General features: G+C 46.3%; 1 pseudogene; it reads right to left on the bottom strand.

Annotated features, from left to right (window-relative positions):
• Positions 1-2,418: 2,418 nt before the first annotated feature.
• LOC145027780 (5S ribosomal RNA) lies at positions 2,419-2,536 on the bottom strand (annotated as a pseudogene).
• Between the last annotated feature and the right edge of the window lie 19,354 nt (positions 2,537-21,890).

The following is a 21,890-nucleotide window of genomic DNA, read 5'->3' as shown; positions in this document are numbered from 1 at the left end:
TGGTAGACTTTTGTCACCCTAGACTTGCCAGTCTAACTGTAGCGAACAACTAAGGTGTGGTTTGTCAATCTTGTATAGATTTATACAAAACTATCTCACTCTCCCTCCAGGAGACTGTGGTTATAATGCAGGACTTAAAGTGTATGCTAGATAGGTACGGTGAAGAGAATGTCTCACAAGAGCATCAACATATTCATGGGAACTTTGACTCCTTTTTCTTGTAAAATGAAATAATTATATATTTGAATAATTATATGGTTCTTGTGAAATGAAAGTGTAGTTTGTGACTTCCAAACTATACCAATTATAGTTTATCTTGTGTGTTTGTTGAGATTATTTATATAATCTATTATATATATATATATATATATATATATATATATATATATATATAAATTTGTTATCTTGTCTATTGTCAAAATATGAAATTAAAACATAATATTTTTGGGTTGTAACCCATCAAATTAGTAAATGACTATAATGTTGTAACACCGTAAATTTTCAAACAATTTTTTCATTTAAAATCACATGATTCTCATAACACATTTTACAAAAATATCATTTATTTAATTTACAACTCGCAACTGCATAATTGTTTGATTAAAATCCAGGATCCTCAAAACATAACTCTTTCACTGGTGTGTACAATCAAGTCGGCGCCTTCCCACTGAAACGACCCAAAAACACGACCCAAAAATTTTCGTTTTTCAATATAATCAAAACCATAATATAAGTAACATAACATAAAACATACGCGATGTATCCCCAAAACATAATAAAATATTGTGCGGAAAACTGTATCATACTACATCAACCCAAAACATCAAGAGATATCCCCAGGATAAAAGCTATGCTGTGGTGTGTGCGATGCTGTCACCCCGAGCTCTTCCCTTTGCTTGCGGAAGTACCTGAAACCAAACTGAAACTGTAAGCACGAAGCTTAGTGAGCTCCCCCAAACTACCACATACCATACAATAACATATAAACACATATTGGGCCTTGCCCACTGCATCGGGCCGAAGCCCGGAAACTGCATCGGACCGAAGTCCGGAACTGACTGGGACCTTGTCCCCTGCATCGGACCGAAGTCCGGAACTAACTGCATCGGACCGAAGTCCGAAACTGACTGGGACCTTGACCCCTGCATCGGACCGAAGTCCAGAACTAACTGCATCGGACCGAAGTCCGGAACTGACTGGGACCTTGTCCCCTGCATCGGACCGAAGTCCGGAACTAACTGCATCGGACCGAAGTCCGGAACTGACTGGCTGAACATGCCATAGCATAACACATCAACTAGCATAACACATATACGACATGCTACATCGGGCCGTGGCACGGAACACATAATACTTAACACATAAAACATAGCACATAAATCCTGTTCGAGCCACGAAGGCATCGAACATACTAACTACTGCATCGGATCTAAATCCGGAAACTACTGCTAACTGAACGGGCCGGCATTGTGGCCTTAGACCCGTTCCTACAGGGAGGAAACTCACCTCGTAAGCTGGCTGCTGAGTGTGTGGCTCAGAAAGCTAACGGCGGCTGCTCCTGAATCTCCTCGGCTACAAGTCCATAAACACACTCAATCAAATACTAAACACTGCGCTTGGGGTAAACTGACTCTTTTACCCTCGGTCAAAGTCAATTATCTTTTGGGCTGACTCGCCGAGTCCCACTCTCACTTTTCACTCTTACTCACTGCTACTCGTCGAGTCTGGCATCGACTCGACGAGTACTGTAACACCCCCCTCTGGCACGTATCACAATATTGTCCGCTTTGGGCCACTCGGCACGAGGACTTCCCAGGGGGTCACCCATCCCGGTACTACTCCCGCCCGAGCACGCTTAACTGCAGAGTTCTTATGGGATCTGCTGCCCTCACGGCTTTAAAACGCGTTGTGATAGGGAAGGTATCCACACCCTTTATAAGGAATGCTTAGTTCTCCTTCCCAGCCGATGTGGGATCAGATCTAACCCACTTTCACCCCCCATTATAGGGTTCGACGTCCCCGTCGAACACATCGACCCGTGCCCTAGCTCTGATACCATTTGTAACACCCCCCACTGGCACGTATCACAATATTGTCCGCTTTGGCCACTCGGCACGAGGACTTCCCAGGGGGTCACCCATCCCGGTACTACTCCCGCCCGAGCACGCTTAACTGCAGAGTTCTTATGGGATCTGCTGCCCTCACGACTTTAAAACGCATTGTGTTAGGGAAGGTATCCACACCCCTTATAAGGAATGCTTAGTTCTCCTTCCCAACCGATGTAGGATCAGGTGCAACCCACCTTCACCCCCCATTATAGGGTTCGACGTCCCTGTCGAACACATCGACCCGTGCCCTGGCTCTAATACCATTTGTAACATCCCCCTCTTGCACGTATCACAATATTGTCCGCTTTGGGCCACTCGGCACGAGGACTTCCCAGGGGGTCACCCATCCCGGTACTACTCCCGCCCGACCACGCTTAACTGCAGAGTTCTTATGGGATCTGCTGCCCTCACGGCTTTAAAACGTGTTGTGACAAGGAAGGTATCCACACCCCTTATAAGTAGATGTTTCGTTCTCCTTCCAAGCCGATGTAGGATCAGGTGCAACCCACCTTCGCGGAGTTCTGATGGGATCCGGTGCATTAGTGCGGGTATGATCGCACCCCACTTTCACGGCTTTAATGGGGGGTGAAGGTGGGTTGCACCTGATCCTACATCGGCTTGGAAGGAGAACAAAACATCTCCTTATAAGGGGTGTGGATACCTTCCTTATCACAACGCGTTTTAAAGCCGTGAGGGCAGCAGATCCCATAAGAACTCTGCAGTTAAGCGTGCTCGGGCGGGAGTAGTACCAGGATGGGTGACCCCCTGGGAAGTCCTCGTGCCGAGTGGCCCAAAGCGGACAATATTGTGATACGTGCCAGAGGGGGATGTTACAAGTACCCTCTTGATCCAAGAACTCAGACAATCTTCATCCGACTCGCCGAGCCGGATGAACAAACTTAGAGGTGGCAAAAATTGACACGACACGAAACTCGACACGAACCCGACACGAAATAAACGGGTTTGGGTAAGATATTTCAACCCGTTTAAATAAATGGGTTGACACGACACGACACGAAAATAAAACGGGTAAGGTTAGGGTTGAGAATTTCAACTCGAATATGACTCGAAAATGACCCGTTTATTTATATGCAAGTTTTTTGAATTATTTAAATAAACTAGAAAGATACAAAACCAAAACCATGAGTAAAAGAAAACCTTCGAATTGAGTCGTTTTGTAATGTTGAAATGACTTAGCCGTCTAGATCAAGACTTAATTTCAGTTTTTCCATTCTCTCCCAAAGTACCCAGTCTCTTTCACCACTCTCACATCCTCGCGACCTTTTCATCTGCCTCCCCAACTCCCACTCTTTTAATTTTGTCATCTAAACTTGCTATGACTTCATCTATTCTGCCTCCAAACTATTAGTTTTTCCTTTCCGCCTACCCAACTCCTACTCTTTTAACATGCTCAATCTTTTAACCTCACATGACACGACGTATTTCAAGGTACAACCCTAACCCGAAACCCAACACGAACTCGACACGAAAATAAACGGGTTGACACGACACGACACGTTAATTAAATGGGTCGGGTTAGGGTCAAGCACTTTCAACCCGTTTAGTGTTTCGACACGACACGAACCCGACACGACACGACACGATTGCCACCTCTAAACAAACTCGACGAGTTGTTCTTGATCTTTAAGAAGATTGCCTTGGACTCGCCGAGTTGATGAACAACTCGCCGAGTCCCTCCATCACTGAGTTCACCCTCAACTCGCTGAGTCCACTCTCTAGCTCACTGGGTTCACTCGACACTGGTAAAAAGTGAAGGAATCGGGAACTCGCGACCCAACTCGCCGAGTCGTTCTTCCGACTCGCCGAGTTGCCGCCATGCAACTGATTTTTACTTGATTTTGTTTGAATCCAATGTATACAATTGATAGATCTGAGTCCAATAAGCTGATTTACCACGTAAAGTTTCCAACTTTACGTGTACAACCTCATGAATAAGGGAAATAAGGCTAAAAGATGCATAAAATGGGTAGATCTATGGTTATCATGCAATATAACTCCAAAAAGACAGTAGATCTGGGCTCTACAACACCCCAACATTCAGATCCATAGATATTTCGACTCAATAAGACGTTCATGCAAGTGTAAGGCTTGGAACAAGCATCAACTAGCTCTTAGTAGAGCTCTAATGGAAGTTTAAAGCATATAACAAGATGGAACTCCGAAAATACCTCAATTAACTCTGATTTGGCCTTGGATCTTTGCACTACAACACTTCTCCTTGCTTCTTCCTTCTTCTCCTTCTTCACACCTTCACAAAATGGCACCAAAACACATATAAGCTCTTCAAGGGAGGATTAGGGTTCTCTCACTGCGTTCTCAGGGTGAGGGAGGTGAGAATGAGGGCTATAAGGTGGTTTAAATAGTGGGCAACCCGGGGAATTTAGGGTTTCACCCAGACAGATGGACTCGCCGAGTCAGGGATATGGACTCGCCGAGTCCCCGGCTCACGCGTGCCCTCAGGCGCGACCCTACTCGGCGAGTCAGGCTAGAACTCGCCGAGTCCCTCTTGAAAAACTCACTATAATTACCAATAAATCAACATACCGGGAACGGGTCGTTACACCCACGATCCTGAGAAAAACCTGAAACACATAACACGGTAAGCACGAAGCTTAGTGAGTTCCCCAAAATACCACACATAACTCATTAGCTACTTGAGGCTATAACACAGTGGGACCCTCCGGTCCCATAACTCAGTAAGCATAGAATAATACACAGCATAAATCACATAGACATAATACAGGATATCTCAGTACTCAACATCAACACATAAGACATCTCATTCACACAAAGATACCACTCATGGTAGGTATAGTGAGAAGACTCACCTCGGATGATGAACAACCCCTATAAACGATGCTGCTACGTACCGGCCTCTAACTCTAAGCCAAACCAACAATTAACCCAATCAGGAACTAAGTCCAAACTCTTACTCATTAGGTCTAAAGGTAGTCCACTAATCAGCCCATCCATAACTTAAAACCCATTGGGCCCACCAAGGCCCAATAATAAATGAGCTTTCCTGAGGCCCAACTCTCAAATCTAACTAGCAAGCCCAACTCAAGGGCCCAAAGCACATATATATAATCGTATGATCCAAAACTCTATTGCAACAAGCCCAAACTACAAGCCAACACTCAAGTCAAAAAAATGAGACTTAGCCTAAAAGTCCATAGTAAGGTTACGTGGGGCATACCTCCCTTGGTACGCTCAGCGTACTCACGAATCCATATTGGCCATCAGGGACACTGGAGCAGTATGCGGGGCGTACTAGAATTACGCTCAGCGTACTCCCCAGATTCACTCTTTCTACTCATTTGGTCTTAATCAGCTAAGACCTTGATTAAATTCATAAATCTGGATTCTCTAATAGCCCTTACTCCATAAAGTCAGTGACTTTAAGCCTTTGCATGGTTGATATGGTCACAAACACCCAAAACACTCACTCCCTTAACTCAAAATGCTCATAACTCATGCATGGCTTGATTCCAACATCCAATGCTTGATTTTTATGACACAACACCACTAAATACACTCAAATGGGGTTGGTCATAGTCTCTGGAGCTCAATGACTCATAAAGTCTACAACTTTGGGACAGAAACCCTAAAATACTCTAATATGAATCTCAAAACAAAAGAGTAAGAAATGTTGGAGCTTTATAGCTCATGATGAATCTCCCAACTCAGATATGCTCAAATCCAAGGCATGTACTTTCACTCCTTCTTCTCCAAATCTCCTTCTTTCCTCCAAGAACACACAAAATCACTTAAGGTTCTCAAATGGAAACATACAAGCTCAAGAACGAGGATTAGGGTTTAAGAGGGTTTATTGGCTGAGGATGGTGGACAGGAATGAGGACATCTCATTCTTTATAAAGGGACACCCCTCAATTAGGGTTTCTCATTCTGAGCCTAGTACGCCCAACGTACCCTCTAGTACGCCCAGCGTACTAGGTGGATCTACTTAAAAGTCACGCACATGAGTACGTTAAGTGTACACATACGTACGTCCAATGTACTCACCTTCCACCTTTCTCAAATGAGGGACTTATCCTACCAAAATTTCAAACTTCCAAAGCATCCTCTATATAACTCTTATTCCAATGAACCTCATACTTATGGAAAGGTGTCATGATTCCCTACGCTTCTACCAACTCCTCGCAACCCCGAGACTTCCTCATGCCCACGTTGTAGCCCACAAACCCTAATCTCAGACGATCCGAAACAGGATGTTACAAATGTAACAATTTTTGCTAAAAAAAGCTCTCTTTTAGTAAAAGTTTCCAAAAAACCATGTAGTTTTTACAAATCATGAATTTTCTTATGATTTTATAACATAGATTATGTTTGTTTTTTTAGTTTTGCAATATAAATTGTTATATATCACAAATGATTATGCAAAAACTAGTATTATGCAAATAATATCTTATCTTTAACATAAAGATGAAAAACATGTAAATATATGTGAGATAAACAACTTTTACTTGTATCCCCCCCCCCCCCCCGATAAAACATGAAAAAGCTTGAAAATGTGGGGGTATAAACTCACCTTGAGTGGTTTTTGTGTGGGTTGTTGAAGAGATTATATGAAGAAGCCAAGCCTAAAACACCTGAAAGTGTTTGATGAACTCTTTGAAGATTATGATACCCTAAGGATATTGACACATAATAATGTGTGTAAATATGGTGAAGTTAACATAACAATGTGTAGAAACACTAGAGGTTTACGAAAATGCTTACCAAAATTCCAAGGACCACTTGAAGGTGATGATATTGGAGAATTCTTGGCTATTGTTCTTGAGAGAAGTTCTTGGAAGTATGAAGGAAGATGGAGATAGTGAAAGAAGTGATGAAGAAATGAAGGAATGCCTCCTAGACGTGGTTTTATGGGGGGATTAGCTGAATGATTTCATGGATATTTGGAGGATAATGGAATGTGTTGCATGGTTATGTGTTGGGTAAAAATAAGTAAAGCTGAAGTATCGTATTACAAGATCAAACTCTATTACCTTTTGAAATCACATGGAAAAACCCACTGGAAACTCTTTTGAATGACCGAAATCTCTTTGTTTCTTTGGTGATTTTGGTCCTAATTCTTCCAAGGGTGGTGATTTCGGTCTTAGTGGGCTATCCTTAGAGTTTTCAGCCTTAATGGAGTTACCTTTGGAGTTTTCAGACTTAGTGCTTTCTAGGCATTGAGATTTCGGTCATACCTCATTCCCTCATGGTGATTTTGGTTTTGAATCACCCACTAAGGGGGTGATTTCGGTCTAGTACTTCCTAAACATTAAATGGATGGGGTCCCAGGCTTAGGATTATAAGGCAAGGTATTAGTTCGTGATTTATGTTTCAATTGTTTGATTTGTCTTGACTTGTTATAGTTTGTTTACTTTCAAGAGCTTGTTATAATATGATTTCCAAGGTATGTATGTATATATACTCATATACATACCTATACAACTAATTCCCTTATGGCTTTCAAGAGTTTATTGCAACGAGGTTACGTTACATGTTTACAATTACGACCGTTCTTGATCCAAGTCTTTCATGTTGTCACATCATCCACCTGTTTCATCCTAAAATTTGTATCTTGAATGGGTTATTGGTAGCCCTAGGGAAAGGTTGTGGGTATTTTTGTTTCATCTGTTTCTCATGTTCCAAAGTGAATTTAGGTGCTTGCTTGGTTCTCCAGCGGACCTTCACTATCGGTATTTGACTTTGTTTCATTCTTTTGATTTCCCTGTCCATGATCCCCACATGTTCCTCTTTGGGGTGTAGGTTTTGGTTTACCTTGACTTCGTTGAGTGGGACTACAAGAGTTTCAGCGGACAGACACTTCTTAAGGTTGGACAAAGGGAATATGGGATGTATGTTGTGAGTTCTTGTGGTAACCGAAGCTTGTGAACCACTGGACCGATCCTGACATAGATCTCGAATGGTCTAATGAAGATCATGTACTTGACGCCATATAGCTAGTGTCTCTAGACCTTAAGGGGAACACTACTGCCACCAAGGTTAAGGTTGCGTGCGGTGCATTTGGCCTTATAAATCTTAGGTTGTCTTGGTAATTTCTTCATACAAAATATTGAGCTAGTGGTATGATAACTTTGGCTCATTCCTTGAAGTTGGTTGAATAGATCGTTGATTCGTAATAGAGGATATTGACCCTTCATGGCAAGTTTGTTTGGCTCTTGGCAGTCAATGGTTATATGGACACTTCACCTTTCCTCTTGTAAGAACCAGACGGGTTTTCCCTGAGGTTAGATGATCGGTCTTATAATTTCCTTACTTGTTAGATCTTTCCATCGACTAGAGAATTCTTGTGTTAACATCGGTGCTAAGTGGTATTGGGGATTTAGCTATGTGGGTGGTTCCAAGGGTCAAATCGATTTTGAACTCAACTTGGCACATGGGCGGTATTTTCGAAAGATCTTCTGGGAACACATCGGGAAAGTTATAAACCTATGGGATATCCTTGATGTTTTTTGCTTCCTGTTTCCTATTTTTATTGTGGGCTGAGAAAGAGCGTGGTACCTCTTACATAGGTACTTATGAGTCTAGATGCAAAGGATGATTTAGAGGTTCGTGTCGGGTCTATCATTATAGATAGCACGGGTTTCGTTATTTAGTAAGTTAAATCAAACGGTTTCTCATAACGTATTATATGGGTTTGGCGAGGGCTTATCGAAAACATGTAAATGGTCGCACCGGAGTTTCCTACTGTTACTGGTATTACGTTGATTTTAGAAGAAATGTTCGTTTAGAGTTGAAGTGCATCCTAGGTAGTATTGTTGGTGGTTTTAGTTCTTCCCCTAGTCATTTCTACCGGGAATATTTTCGTGAATGTTTGAAGGTTTTGATTTATCATGCAATTATACCTTGTCACGTATAGGTTTCCCTTCCGCATCTCTATTGAAAGGTATGCATGTGTGTGAGTTAGTTGGGGAAAAGCATAATAGTATTCTCAGTAGGGTCCTTCATTGTCTTCTCACGTTCCGTGGTTGAAATGCTTTCGACGTCTCTAGCATCTTTGTTCTTAGTCCTTGGGCACTCTCTCATGAAATGCCATGTCTCCTCGCATTTGTAGCAAGCCTGACTCATTTTAGCTTTAGCGACTTAGATGGCCTAGCGGGTATGCGTTCTGCAAAAGCGTGTGGTATGCCCTTTTCTGTTGCAATTCTTGCAATGCATCTCTCGGCAGGATCCTTGGTGATGGAAATTACATTTGTGGCATTCGGGTAGGTTTCCAGCATAAGATTCTGTTGGCACTGAGGCAGTTGGGGTAGTGGTGGCATAGGTTGCCACTACTTGTCCTTTTGCCAGGTACCTGCATCGAATGACCCCCTTTCTTGTTCCAAAATTTTCGTTTCTTGGGTAGTTCCCCTTCATTGTCGCGGGAGTCCTTAGGTTTGTGATTTGGTGTGTTTTAATGCCCCGATTCTCAGGTATTGCTTAAATAAGAATTATTGGGTTAAGCTCTATTTGAGAAGTTGGTTGACCTACTCGTTGAGTAGCAGCTGGATGAGATCTTGTTTTAATTGACGTACTCGATGAGTCCATGTTGGGACTCGGCGAGTTAGAGCTAGTAGTGGAAACCCTAAATCCTGGGGTTTTCACCTCTATTTAAAGGAGCCTTAGCCTCCTTTGGCCTCTTTACAGTAATTGAGATCCCCTTAAAACCCTAATTCGTATGTGTGTGTGTGTGCTTTGGTGTGGTGTTTGAAGCTTGGAAAAGAGAATCTTGGAGGAAGAAAGCTAAGAGTGTAAGGAAACTGAAGCAAGGAAGGAGTGGGAAGCAGGAATTACCTCAGCTGGCATCCTTTGGAGATATCATAGTGCCATCCTTACTTCCCTTTTTCCCTTTTGTTGAGTTTCTAGGGCTTTTATGGACTTTCAAGTTGGTATGATGAGCTATGGGCTAGATCTGAAGTTGTAACTTTAGATCCGGACCCCTTTGGATTCTAGAAGCATAAAGTCATAGTATTGGTTGTGATTAAGGTCCTTATTGAGCATGAAGTTCCATTAAGAACTGAAAATAGACATTTAGAGCCTTTATAGCCATGCATGCATGTAAATTTTGCAACTTTACGTGATAAGCATGCCCCAGAAGCTTGGATCTTAGAGTTGGATCCGTTGCATGGCTCAAAATATATCTGTATGGAAAAATGGACTAAATGGACTCGGTGACTCACAAAGTGACTCGGTAAGTCACAAAGTGACTCGGAGAGTCACATGAAGATGTTTGTGAACTCGACGAGTTGGATGAATAACTCGGCGAGTCCGATGAAGATTGCCATAAACTCGACAAGTTGAAGAACAACTTGGCGAGTCGGATGAGTTTTCTCTTGGATATTTATGAGTGTGCATCCGTTGAGTTGCAAGGAGGGAACTCGACGGGTGACCTTTAAGTTTGATTAAGAAATCAAAGGAACTCGACGAGTCACTTCGATGACTCGGCGATTTGGAATGTACTTCAGAGAACTCGGCGAGTACCCAAGGGTACTCGGTGAGTTAAGGTCAACATGGACTGTTGAACTTGACTTAGGACTTTGACTTTGACCAGGGGTTGACTATTGGGTTATGGAGCACCTTATAAAGTTAAGGACTTATGAGTAAGTTGTTCTATGACGATAGGTGGTGGGGCCTGTGTTAAGTGAACCGAGAGTTGGATTTTTCCTTTCGAGTCGACATCTGCAAGGTGAGTTATCCTCACTATATCGATAGGATCTACGGCACCAAGGCCGACCCCTTTAGTTGTTATTGTTATGGTATGTTGAATGTAGTTATGATCTGTTAGTTCGGAATTGAGGCAGATAGTATGTTATGGTCTTATAATCCATAGGGATTGATGTGTTGGTGACCTGCTAGGTCAGTTATCTAGTTACAGGACAATTTTATGATTGATGATCAGTGTGACGGATATGTTTCATGTTTATGTATGCCTGTATATGATAGTATGCACACATGGATATTTGCTTGTGGTTGGGTTGAGGCGGTCCTGCTTTGTGATGAAGGCCAATATACCCTATGAGTGGTCCGGGGAAACTATAGGCCCACGTGGTGAACCAGTTATACCGAAGGCTCAGGATGGATTCAGATAGACTGTAGCCCGGTAGGGCGGTCCAGTCAGGCCGATGGGGCCCAATATGCATGTTGATTGAATTGATTATTACTGTTGTGGTATTGTCAGTGTGGTATTGGTATTTTGGGGGTAGCTCACTAAGACCTCGGGCTTACAGATTTCAGTTTATTGTTTCAGGTACTTCAGGAGATCCTGGAAAGGCAAAGGCGTGACCGTACAACTCCTCATCCTTATGTTATGATTTTTGGGACACTCTAATGGGAAATGATTTGAAAACATTTTGTAAACAATGCTATTTGGATTTCTATTTATGAATGAAAAGTTTAAATTTGCCATAAAATTTATGGATGTTTCAAGTTGGTATCGGAGCCTTGGTTTGAGTGAATTGGAGGAACACTCGTGTGAATCCAGTCTCAAATCAAGGAGATTTTCGGAAATAAGTTTTAAAATGGTTTTCAAAATAAAGGATGGAGGATACAATGGGTATGATCAGCCAAAGCCTGTAAGTAAACCCCAAAATACCATGTAATTATTTGATATTCTGATATGTTAGAATAGCATGCTAGTGCTAGGCTAGGGATCTTCAGGAATCACATGATAGATTTGCCTGATTGCATGATGCCTATTAGCCTAGGGTTTCTTGTATGTAGAATTGACATCATAACTTAGATGTTTAGTGTATGCATCACGGTTGTGCATAATAAAGACCTTATAGCCTGAGAATGTTGATTCGGCCTTCGGGTATCAGATATTCGAAAGTCTATTGGGTCCAGCGTTATGTGCAGCTAGCATGCATTAGCGTTGCAGGGGATGATGGAAGTTTCATGGATGTGTGAGTCGTGATAAGTGGTAAGTCTAGATGCGTGATAAGTGGTGAGTCGTGATAAGTGGTTAGGCGCATTTCCTATGTTGATGATATTGTTAGGGCGTTGTGGTGATACTTGAGACAAATATGGGTAGGTGTGGAAGGTAGTATGGGCCCGTACTACTGAAAGCATAGGACCCATACGCATAGCAAGTAAATCACAACCCCTAGGGTTTTTGGGTTTTGGTCTCCCAACATTATGTTATTTATCTGATGACTTGTATATATTTCAGTATGGTGGTGACGAGACGTGTTGCTTTGGGATCAGGATCAGGGTTGGGAGACGGAGGGTTGGAGGTGCCGGTAGAACCCAAGCCTGTGGTTCAGATAGGGATAGAGGAGTTGGATGCAAGGATCTGGGAGATCATGCACGATGAGATTGCTGCTGCGTTCCGAGCGCAGCTCCCAGAGATGTTTGGGTCGATTAAGACCGTGATGGCTGAGTATTTTGATGAGCGATATCCAGCTCTAGCAGAGACAGCTTCCGCTGCAGCCACTTCGACTGTAATTGCGGTAGGGGTTGGAAGAGGAGCCGGCAGGGATTTCCAGTACCAGGACTTCGATAATACAAAGCCCCCGACGTTTGATGGTACACATGATGCGATTAGGGCTATGAGGTGGTTTTCTGATGTGGAGGGTTGTTTCTTCACGTACTCATGTCCTACTGACCAAAAGGTCAGGTGTTCCCTGAACCTATTGAGGCTTGGGGCAAAGGACTGGTGGAGGCTGACGACTGGGTTGTATATTGGTGATCAACGAGTTGCTGTTACTTGGGAGCAGTTCAAAGATATATTCTGCACCCGCTACATTCCGCACGTTGAGAGGGAGTGGCTTACGTAGTAGTTTTTGACGTTGAGACATGATGGGGAGTCTGTGATGGAGATTACCCATACGTTCACGGAGAGGGCTATATTTTGCCCGGAGTTTGCTTTGGAGCAGTCTCATATGACTCGTTATCTGAGTATGCTCAAGACTGATATTTGACAGTTTGCGTCTACACAGCGATGTGATACCCTCCTGGACCTTCAGGAAGCCGCGAGGCGGCGTGAGTTGGAGATAGAGTTGCAACTGAAGGAGCAGCGTCAGGCACCGACACAGTCTCAGTCGGCGCCTAAGCGGTCTAAGACCACCGATACACGGTCTGGGGGTCAACAGAGCCGCACTTGTGGAAAATGTGGCAGGGTTCATTCAGGAGTTTGTAGAGTAGGAGGTGGGTTCCACAAATGTGGCAAGGAGGAGCACTATACCAGGGACTACCGTTAGTCCGCCCCTCCCACAGATATGAGGATTTGTTACAATTGTCATCAGGTTGGTCATGTAAAGACCAATTGTCCGCAGCTCGCCGCCAAGTCGGCGCAAGGTTCAGCACCCGCTACTGTGAGGATTGGAGATGGGAGGCCAGTCAAGGTGGAGCCTCTGAAGGCTTGGGGTTGCGCCTTCCAGCTCACGACCGAGGCCAAGTCAACACCAAATGTGGTTTCTGGTACGTTTCTATTCTCTGTCTTAGTTATTGTATTTGTGTTATTCTTATTGATTGTACCTGTGATTAGGTATGTTTTTAATGAATTCCCTGCCCGCTTTGGTATTATTTGACTCGAGGGCGAGTCAATTGTTTGTATCTCAGACCTTCTCTAGAGGGTTCAGTGTGCCGATAGATGATCTTAAATGTCCGTTGCGAGTTTCGATCGCCAACGAGCATGGGGTTTCTGCTTCTTCGGTCTACCGAGGATGCGAGTTAGAGATTTTCGGGGTTTCCTACCCGATAGATTTGATTCCTATCCCCATGGGGTATGTATGCATGACTGTAGGGATGGATTGGCTTAGCCATTTTGGCGCCATGATTGACTGTGAGGGACAGCGGGTGGTGGTTCGAACCCCAAGTGGGGGAGAACTTGTAGTATATGGTGAGGGCACCATGTTAGGAGCAGGGTTTTGTTCGGAAGACAGGGCTCGACAGTATATACAGCATGGGTGTGCCGGTTATTTGGCGTATGTGGCAAATACGCGGGTTAGAGAGCAGCTCTCAGTTTCTGAGGTCCCGATGGTGAGGGAGTTTGCTGATGTGTTTCCGGAAGAGTTACCCGGAGTGCCTCCGGAGAGGCAGGTGGAGTTCAGGATTGACTTAGTGCCAGGTGTGGCCCCTACCGCCAAGGCGCCATACCGACTGGCACCGCCTGAGATATAGGAGCTATCATCTCAGTTGCAGGAGCTGTTAGGCAAGCAGTTTATACGTTTGAGTAGTTCACCCTGGGGCACCGATCCTTTTCGTCAGGAAGAAGGACGGTTCACACAGGATGTGCATTGACTATAGGGAGCTGAACAAGTTAACGGTGAAGAACCGTTATCCACTCCTGAGGATAGATGATGTGCGTCTTGGTTTTCTAAGATTGATTTGAGATCAAGATATCACTAGGTCAGGGTGAGGGAGGAGGACGTGGAGAAGACTGTGTTTCAGAATCGTTATGGTCATTACAAGTTCGTGGTGATGCCGTTTGGGCTCACCAACGCACCAGCGGTGTTCATGGATCTGATGAACCAAGTCTGCAGACCGATGCTTGATCGCTCGGTCATCGGGTTCATAGATGATATCTTGGTGTATTCCAAGACTCGAGAGCAACATGAGGAGCATCTTAGGGAGCTGCTGGGGGTTCTAAGGCGAGAATGGATGTATGTCAAGTTCTCGAAATGCGATTTTTGGTTACGAGAGGTCTAGTTCCTCGGACATCTCATTAACCAGGAGGGAATTTTGGTCGATCCGGCCAAGGTGGAGGCGGTAATGTAGTGGGAGACTCCGAAGTCTCCCTCAGACATGAGACATCAGGAATTTCTTGGGTTTAGCAGGGTATTATTGGAGATTCATTCGCGATTTATTCAAGATTGTCGTACCCCTCACTCGTCTAACGGGGAAGGGGTGGATTTCAGGTGGGGCCCTGAGTAGCAGAGGGCGTTTGAGACCCTCTGACAGTGTTTATGCGAGGTGCCGATGTTGACACTACCCGAGGGAGTGGAGGATTTTGTGGTATTTTGTGATGCATCCATCACCGGCTTGGGGGCAGTCCTCATATAGAGAGGACGGGTGGTAGCCTACGCATCACGATATCTGAAGCCACAAGAGACAAGGTACCCCACACACGATCTTGCGTTGGGAGCAGTGGTTTTCGCCTCATGGATCAGCCAAACCTGAACATGAGGCAGCGCAGGTGGATGGATGTGGTCAAGGACTATGATTGCGAGATCCTTTACCATCCTGGTAAAGCGAATGTGGTTGCGGATGCTCTGAGCCGCAAGTCAGCTGGGTCCTCGACCCAACCAGGTGTATGAGGATAGCGGTGGATTCCCCACTGGTGGGTTTGATCAAGGATGCTCATATTGAGGGCATGAGGCCAGAGAACTGGAAGTTGGAGAGGATTAAGGGCGAAAGCGCCCGGTTTGTTCAGGATAGCCGCAGATTGTTGACCCGTTACGGTCAGGTTTGGGTTCCGATGTCCGGAGGGGTCCGGCAGACAGTGATGGAGGAGGCTCATAAGTCTCGTTTTTCGATTCACCCGGGAGCCACCAAGATGTACCGTGATTTGAGTTCGAGTTATTGGTGGCCTGGTATGAAGCGAGATATTGCTTGGTTTGTTGAGAGGTGATTGACCTGTAGGATGGTCAAGGCCGAGCATCAGAAGTTGCATGGTAAGTTATAGCCTCTGGAGATTCCCATATGGAAATGGGAATGGATCGCGATGGATTTCATCAGGAAATTGCCGAAACGGCAAGGGGGTTCGATGCTATATGGGTCATCGTGGATCGATTGACCAAGAGTGCCCATTTTCTAGCCATACGAGAGAGTTCATCGGCAGAGAGGTTGGCCGACCTGTACGTCAGAGAGATTGTTTCTCGCCATGGGGTTCCAGTTTCTATCGTTTCCGATCGAGATGTCAGGTTTACTTCCCGCTTTTGGCAGAAGTTCCACGAGGAACTGGGTACGAGACTGCATTTTAGCACAGCATTCCATCCGCAGACTGATGGGCAGAGTGAGCAGACTATTCAGACCCTCGAGGATATATGTTGAGGGTGTGCGTCATTGATTTTGGTGGGAGTTGGGATTCCCACCTACCGCTTGCAGAATTCGCCTACAACAACAGCTATCATTCCAGTATCGGTGCCCCGCCTTTCGAGCTGTTGTATGGGCGCAAGTGCAGGACCCCAGTCTGCTGGGGTGAGGTTGGACACAGGGTGATGGGTCAGACTCAAGTAGTTCTGCAAACTACCGAGATGGTACAACAGATCAGACAGCGACTGCAGACCGCTCAAAGCCGGCAGAAAAGTTATGCCGACTGATGCTGATCTGAGCTGGAATTTCAAGTGGGTGACATGGTTCTTCTGAAGATCACATCCTGGAAGGATGTGATCCGCCTCAGGAAGAGAGGAAAATTGGGTCCCCATTACATTGGGTCGTTCAGGATCGTTGTCAGGGTTGGCAGGGTGGCTTATAGGCTAGAGCTTCCAGAGGAGCTTAGCCAGATCCACAACACATTTGATGTTTCGCAATTGCGAAAATGCATTATGGACCAGGAGGCAATGGTATCATTGGATGACATTCAGGTCGATGAACACCTGAACTATGTGGACAGACATGTTGTAACGACCCAATTTTCATGTCCAAAAATTTCATTTTTAAAATATTAATTTAGAAAACATTAATAAATAAAACATTGCTTGATCACACCATAACACATCGCAAACCATGTTTTAAAAGTCAAACCATACACCCCATCAAATATCAGAGTACAATCCCAGTGAATCTCGTAAATGCGGAAACCGAAGAGTGTGTGTGTGACATGCTGCTACCGCGCCGGCTCCTTTCCCCTAGCTGAGGAGGTACCTGAAACCAAAACTGAAACCGTAAGCACAAAGCTTAGTGAGCTCCCCCATAATACCCCATACCATACAGCATTTAACATATAACATGCAATTAGGAGATACGGGCCTCGCCCACACTCGTAAAGATACGGGCCCCGCCCACACCTCACTTTCTGAGAGATACGGGCCCCGCCCACACTCGTGAAGATATGTTCCCCGCCCACACTTCGCTACCTGGGAGATACGGGCCTAGCCCACACTCCATTCTCGGAGAGGTACGGGCCCCGCCCACACTCAACCGCCAACTCATATCATACAAGTATCGCACAGACAACAAGGGTAAAAAGTTCTATCATGCTGATATATAACACAATCAACTCAACTAATAGATACGGGCTCGGCCCACACTATAATACTAACGTCTCATCTATACGGGCCGGCCTTGGTGCCTTAGACCCGTTACTACTGGAAGGAAACTCACCTCGAAATAGCTACTGGTCTGTGTGGGAATTGATCACCTACTACCGCTGCTGCTGCTCCGGAAACTCCCCGGCTGTAATTCCCACAATACACTTAATCATACACTGCTAACTGTCCTCTGGGTAAAAAGACCATTTTACCCCTGGTCTAGCCCTAAGTCAAATCGAAGTCAAATTTTAGTTGACCCAACTCGCCGAGTGGATCTCCACTCGCCGAGTCCCTAGCAAACTTTTAGTTGACCCAACTCGCCGAGTGGATCTAGGGCTTTCATGCAATATGACCCCATAAAGGCAATAGATCCAAGCTCCAGGGATTAAATCATGCCTAGATCTAAAGGCTAACAACTTGTTATCACCCACAAAGCACAAACAAGCTTGGGGAAGAGCCCAAGAAGGACTCCAATGAAGCAAAAAGGGATTACAAGCTTGAAAACAGAGGGGAAACGAGCTATACCTCAAGGAATATGTTGAAATGACACAAAGATGCCTGATCTCCTTCTCCTCTTCTTGATCTACACCTCTTTCTCCTCAAAACCTTCAAAAACACACCAAGAGCACTTCAATCTCTCAAGGAATTAAGGGAAAATGATGTTGGGGAGTTCTGGGGGGTGAATGGGGACGAGTTGGGGCGGAATGAGGGTTTAAATAGGGTGCAAACCCTTGAAACTTAGGGTTTCATCCAGCAGCGGTGACTCGCCGAGTCCAGGATATGGAATCGCCGAGTCACCCACTTAAACGTGTCCTGAGTCTCGTCCCTACTCGGCGAGTCGGACCTTATGACTCGCCGAGTCCAAGGCTAAAATAGGGCAATGCTCAAATTAAATTCACATACCGGAAACCAGGTGCTACAAATCTCCCCCACTTATTTTAGACTTCGTCCTCGAAGTCTGCTGCCCGGTCCTGAAACAGCTCGGGGTAATGCTCCATCATCTCGTCCATCGGTTCCCAAGTCCACTCCGAACCCTTGCGGTGCTGCCATTGCACCTTTACTAGTTCTACCCTCTTGTTTCTCAAAGCCTTTGTCTTTCTGTCAAGTATTGCGACTGGGCGCTCAATGTAATTCAAGCTGTCATCAACCTGAATATCCTCCAATGGTACTACTGCTGAATCGTCCACCAGGCACTTCCGCAGCTGCGAAACATGAAAGGTGCTGTGGATCTGACTGAGCTCGGCTGGCAGGTCCAACCTATACGCCACCTTGCCCACCCGGGCTGCAACCCTGAACGGCCCGATGAATCTTGGGCCCAACTTGCCCCGCTTCCTGAATCGAATGACACCTTTCCAAGGCGACACTTTCAGGAGAACCATATCCCCGACTTGGAACTCCAAGTCGGATCGACGCCTATCGGCGTAGCTTTTCTGCCGACTCTGTGCAGTCTGAAGTCTGCTCCGAACCTGCTGGATCCTCTCGGTCGTCTCTAGCACCACCTCGGTGCTTCCCATGACTCTCTGGCCAACTTCACCCCAACATATCGGGGTTCCGCACTTCCGCCCATACAACATCTCGAACGGTGGTCGGTCAATACTCGCGTGATAGCTGTTGTTGTAGGAGAACTCAGCCAAGGGAAGATACGTATCCCAGGTACCACCGAAATCCAACACACACGCCCGCAACATGTCCTCCAAAGTCTGGATGGTCCGCTCACTCTGACCATCTGTCTGCGGGTGAAAGGCGGTGCTGAAATGCAGACGAGTGCCCAACTCGTCATGGAATTTCTTCCAAAATCTGGAAGTAAAACGCACATCCCTGTCCGAGATTACCGATACTGGCACTCCATGCCGTGCCACAATCTCCCTGATATAGATGTCGGCCAATTTTTCGGCCGATATGCTCTCCTGGATTGGAATAAAGTGAGCACTCTTGGTCAATCTATCCACGATGACCCAAATCGAATCCACTCCACGTGCGGTCCTGGGAAGCTTTGTGATAAAATCCATCGTGATATCTTCCCATTTCCACAGTGGGATGTCCAACGGCTGCATCTTGCCATGCGGTCTCTGATGTTCGGCCTTGACCTTCCTGCAGGTCAAACACCGCTCGACGTACCATGCCACATCCCGCTTCATGCAAGGCCACCAGTAATCCGGACGAAGATCCCTATACATCTTCGTCGCCCCGGGATGAATAGAAAATCGGGACTTGTGCGCCTCCTGCATCAAAATCTGACGCACGCCACCGTGATACGGCACCCACACCCTACGGTGTAGTGTCAAAAGTCCTCTGCCATCATAATCAAAGGAGGAAACCTGACCCACCACACGCTCGCTCTTCCGATGCTCCTCCTTGATAGCCTCCTGTTGAGCCTCCCGAATCTGCTCCAATAGGGGAGTCACCACGGTCATCCTCAAGCAAACGTCCCTGATCGGCACCGTCTTGCGGCTAAGCGCATCGGCCACCACATTAGCCTTCCCCGGGTGGTAAAGGATCTCGCAATCATAATCCTTCACCACGTCCAACCACCGCCGCTGCCTCATATTCAGATTCGGCTGGTCCATGAGGTACCTCAAACTCTTGTGGTCCGTGTAGATGGTACACCGAACCCCGTAGAGGTAATGTCGCCAAATCTTGAGGGCAAAGACCACCACCCCCAACTCCAAATCGTGCGTCGGGTAGTTCGCCTCGTGAGGCTTGAGCTGCCGCGAAGCGTAGGCAATGACATGCCCCCTCTGCATTAGAACTGCGCCCAACCCCGAAATGGACGCATCGCAGTAAACCACAAAATCCTCTACGCCCTCAGGCAGGGCTAGGATCGACGCCTCACACAATTTCTGTCTCAGCATCTCAAACGCAGCCTGCTGCTCGGGTCCCCACCGAAAGACCACGGCTTTCTTCGTCAGTCGTGTTAGGGGTACGGCTATCTTGGAGAAATCTTGGATAAATCTCCAATAGTAGCCTGTCAATCCCAGGAAGCTCCGAATCTCAGATGGAGACTTTGGGACCTCCCATCTCATCACGGCCTCGACCTTGGCCGGATCAACCAGAATCCCGTTCTGGTTGACGAGGTGTCCAAGGAATTGCACCTCGCGCAACCAAAACTCACACTTGGAGAACTTGGCATACAAGCTCTCCCTCCTCAGGGTCTCCAATACCTCCCTCAGATGCTCCTCGTGTTCCTCCCGAGTCTTGGAATAGACCAAGATATCATCGATAAAGACTATCACAGACCGATCCAACATCGGTCTACACACGCGGTTCATGAGGTCCATGAACGCGGCAGGAGCATTGGTGAGCCCAAACGTCATCACCACGAACTCGTAATGACCATAGCGCGTCCGAAACGCGGTCTTCTGCATATCCTCCTCCCTAACCCTCATCTGATGATAGCCCGAACGCAAGTCAATCTTGGAAAACCAAGATGCTCCTTGAAGCTGGTCAAATAGGTCATCAATCCTCGGAAGCGGGTATCGGTTCTTCACCGTTACCTTGTTCAGCTCCCGATAATCTATGCACATCCGATGCGAGCCGTCCTTCTTCCTTACAAACAGAATCGGGGCTCCCCAGGGTGAACTGCTCGGACGAATAAATACCTTGTCTAGCAGCTCCTGCAGCTGCGTAGACAACTCCTGCATCTCGGGAGGAGCCAACCGATACGGTGCTTTGGCTATCGGAGCCGCACCGGGAATGAGGTCAATCCTGAACTCCACCTGTCGCTCCGGAGGTATCCCAGGTAGTTCCTCCGGGAAAACATCTGCAAAATCTCGAACCACCGGGACCTCGCTCATGGTCGCCTTACCCGCCTCCCGGGTATCCATCACATATGCGACATATCCCGCGCATCCCTACTGAAGGTAGCGCCTAGCCCTCGCTGCTGAACATACAGTGGGTCCACACTGCGGCCGTTCGCCATGAATCACTAACTCTCCCCCGCTTGGGGTCCTGACTCGCACTAGCTGCTGCGCGCAATCTATCACTGCCCCATTAGGGCACAACCAATCCATACCAATAATCACCTTGTTCCCACGCAACGGGATGGGAACCAAGTCTACCAGGTAATGCTCCTCAAACAGTCGCAGAACACAATCTCGAAACACCATCGATGCTCGCACCGATCGATCGTCAGCAATCTCTACCTCTAACGGGCAATCTAACTCGCCTGAAGTCTCATGAAATCTCTTGCTAAGAGTAAGAGAAACGAACGATCGGGATGCACCCGAGTCGAACAATACCTGAACCGGGATGCCGTTCACATGGAACGATCCTAATACACATGTATACACACGGAGCACATATCAATACCATAACATCATAAAAAAAGATAGAAGGAAAGGATCATACCCGTCACCACATCGGGCGCGGCGCGTGCCTCCTCGGCAGTCAACTGAAATGCCCGACTCCTCACCACTGGAGCCTCTGCCTTGCCCTGCCGACCATCCGTGATCCGCAGGGTCGCTGGAGCCGGCGCCTTCACTGGCACGGCAACTCACAACTGGGGGCAATTGGCCTTCTTGTGGCCCCTCTGGTTGCAGTGAAAACACAGCAACTCGGA

The sequence above is a fragment of the Lactuca saligna genome, chromosome 1 (assembly GCF_052625555.1).
Source record: "Lactuca saligna cultivar CGN05327 chromosome 1, ASM5262555v1, whole genome shotgun sequence".
In the NCBI taxonomy this organism is placed as follows: domain Eukaryota; kingdom Viridiplantae; phylum Streptophyta; class Magnoliopsida; order Asterales; family Asteraceae; genus Lactuca; species Lactuca saligna.
Note: the sequence above shows the minus strand (reverse complement) of the source record. Positions and strands in the feature narration are given on the sequence as shown.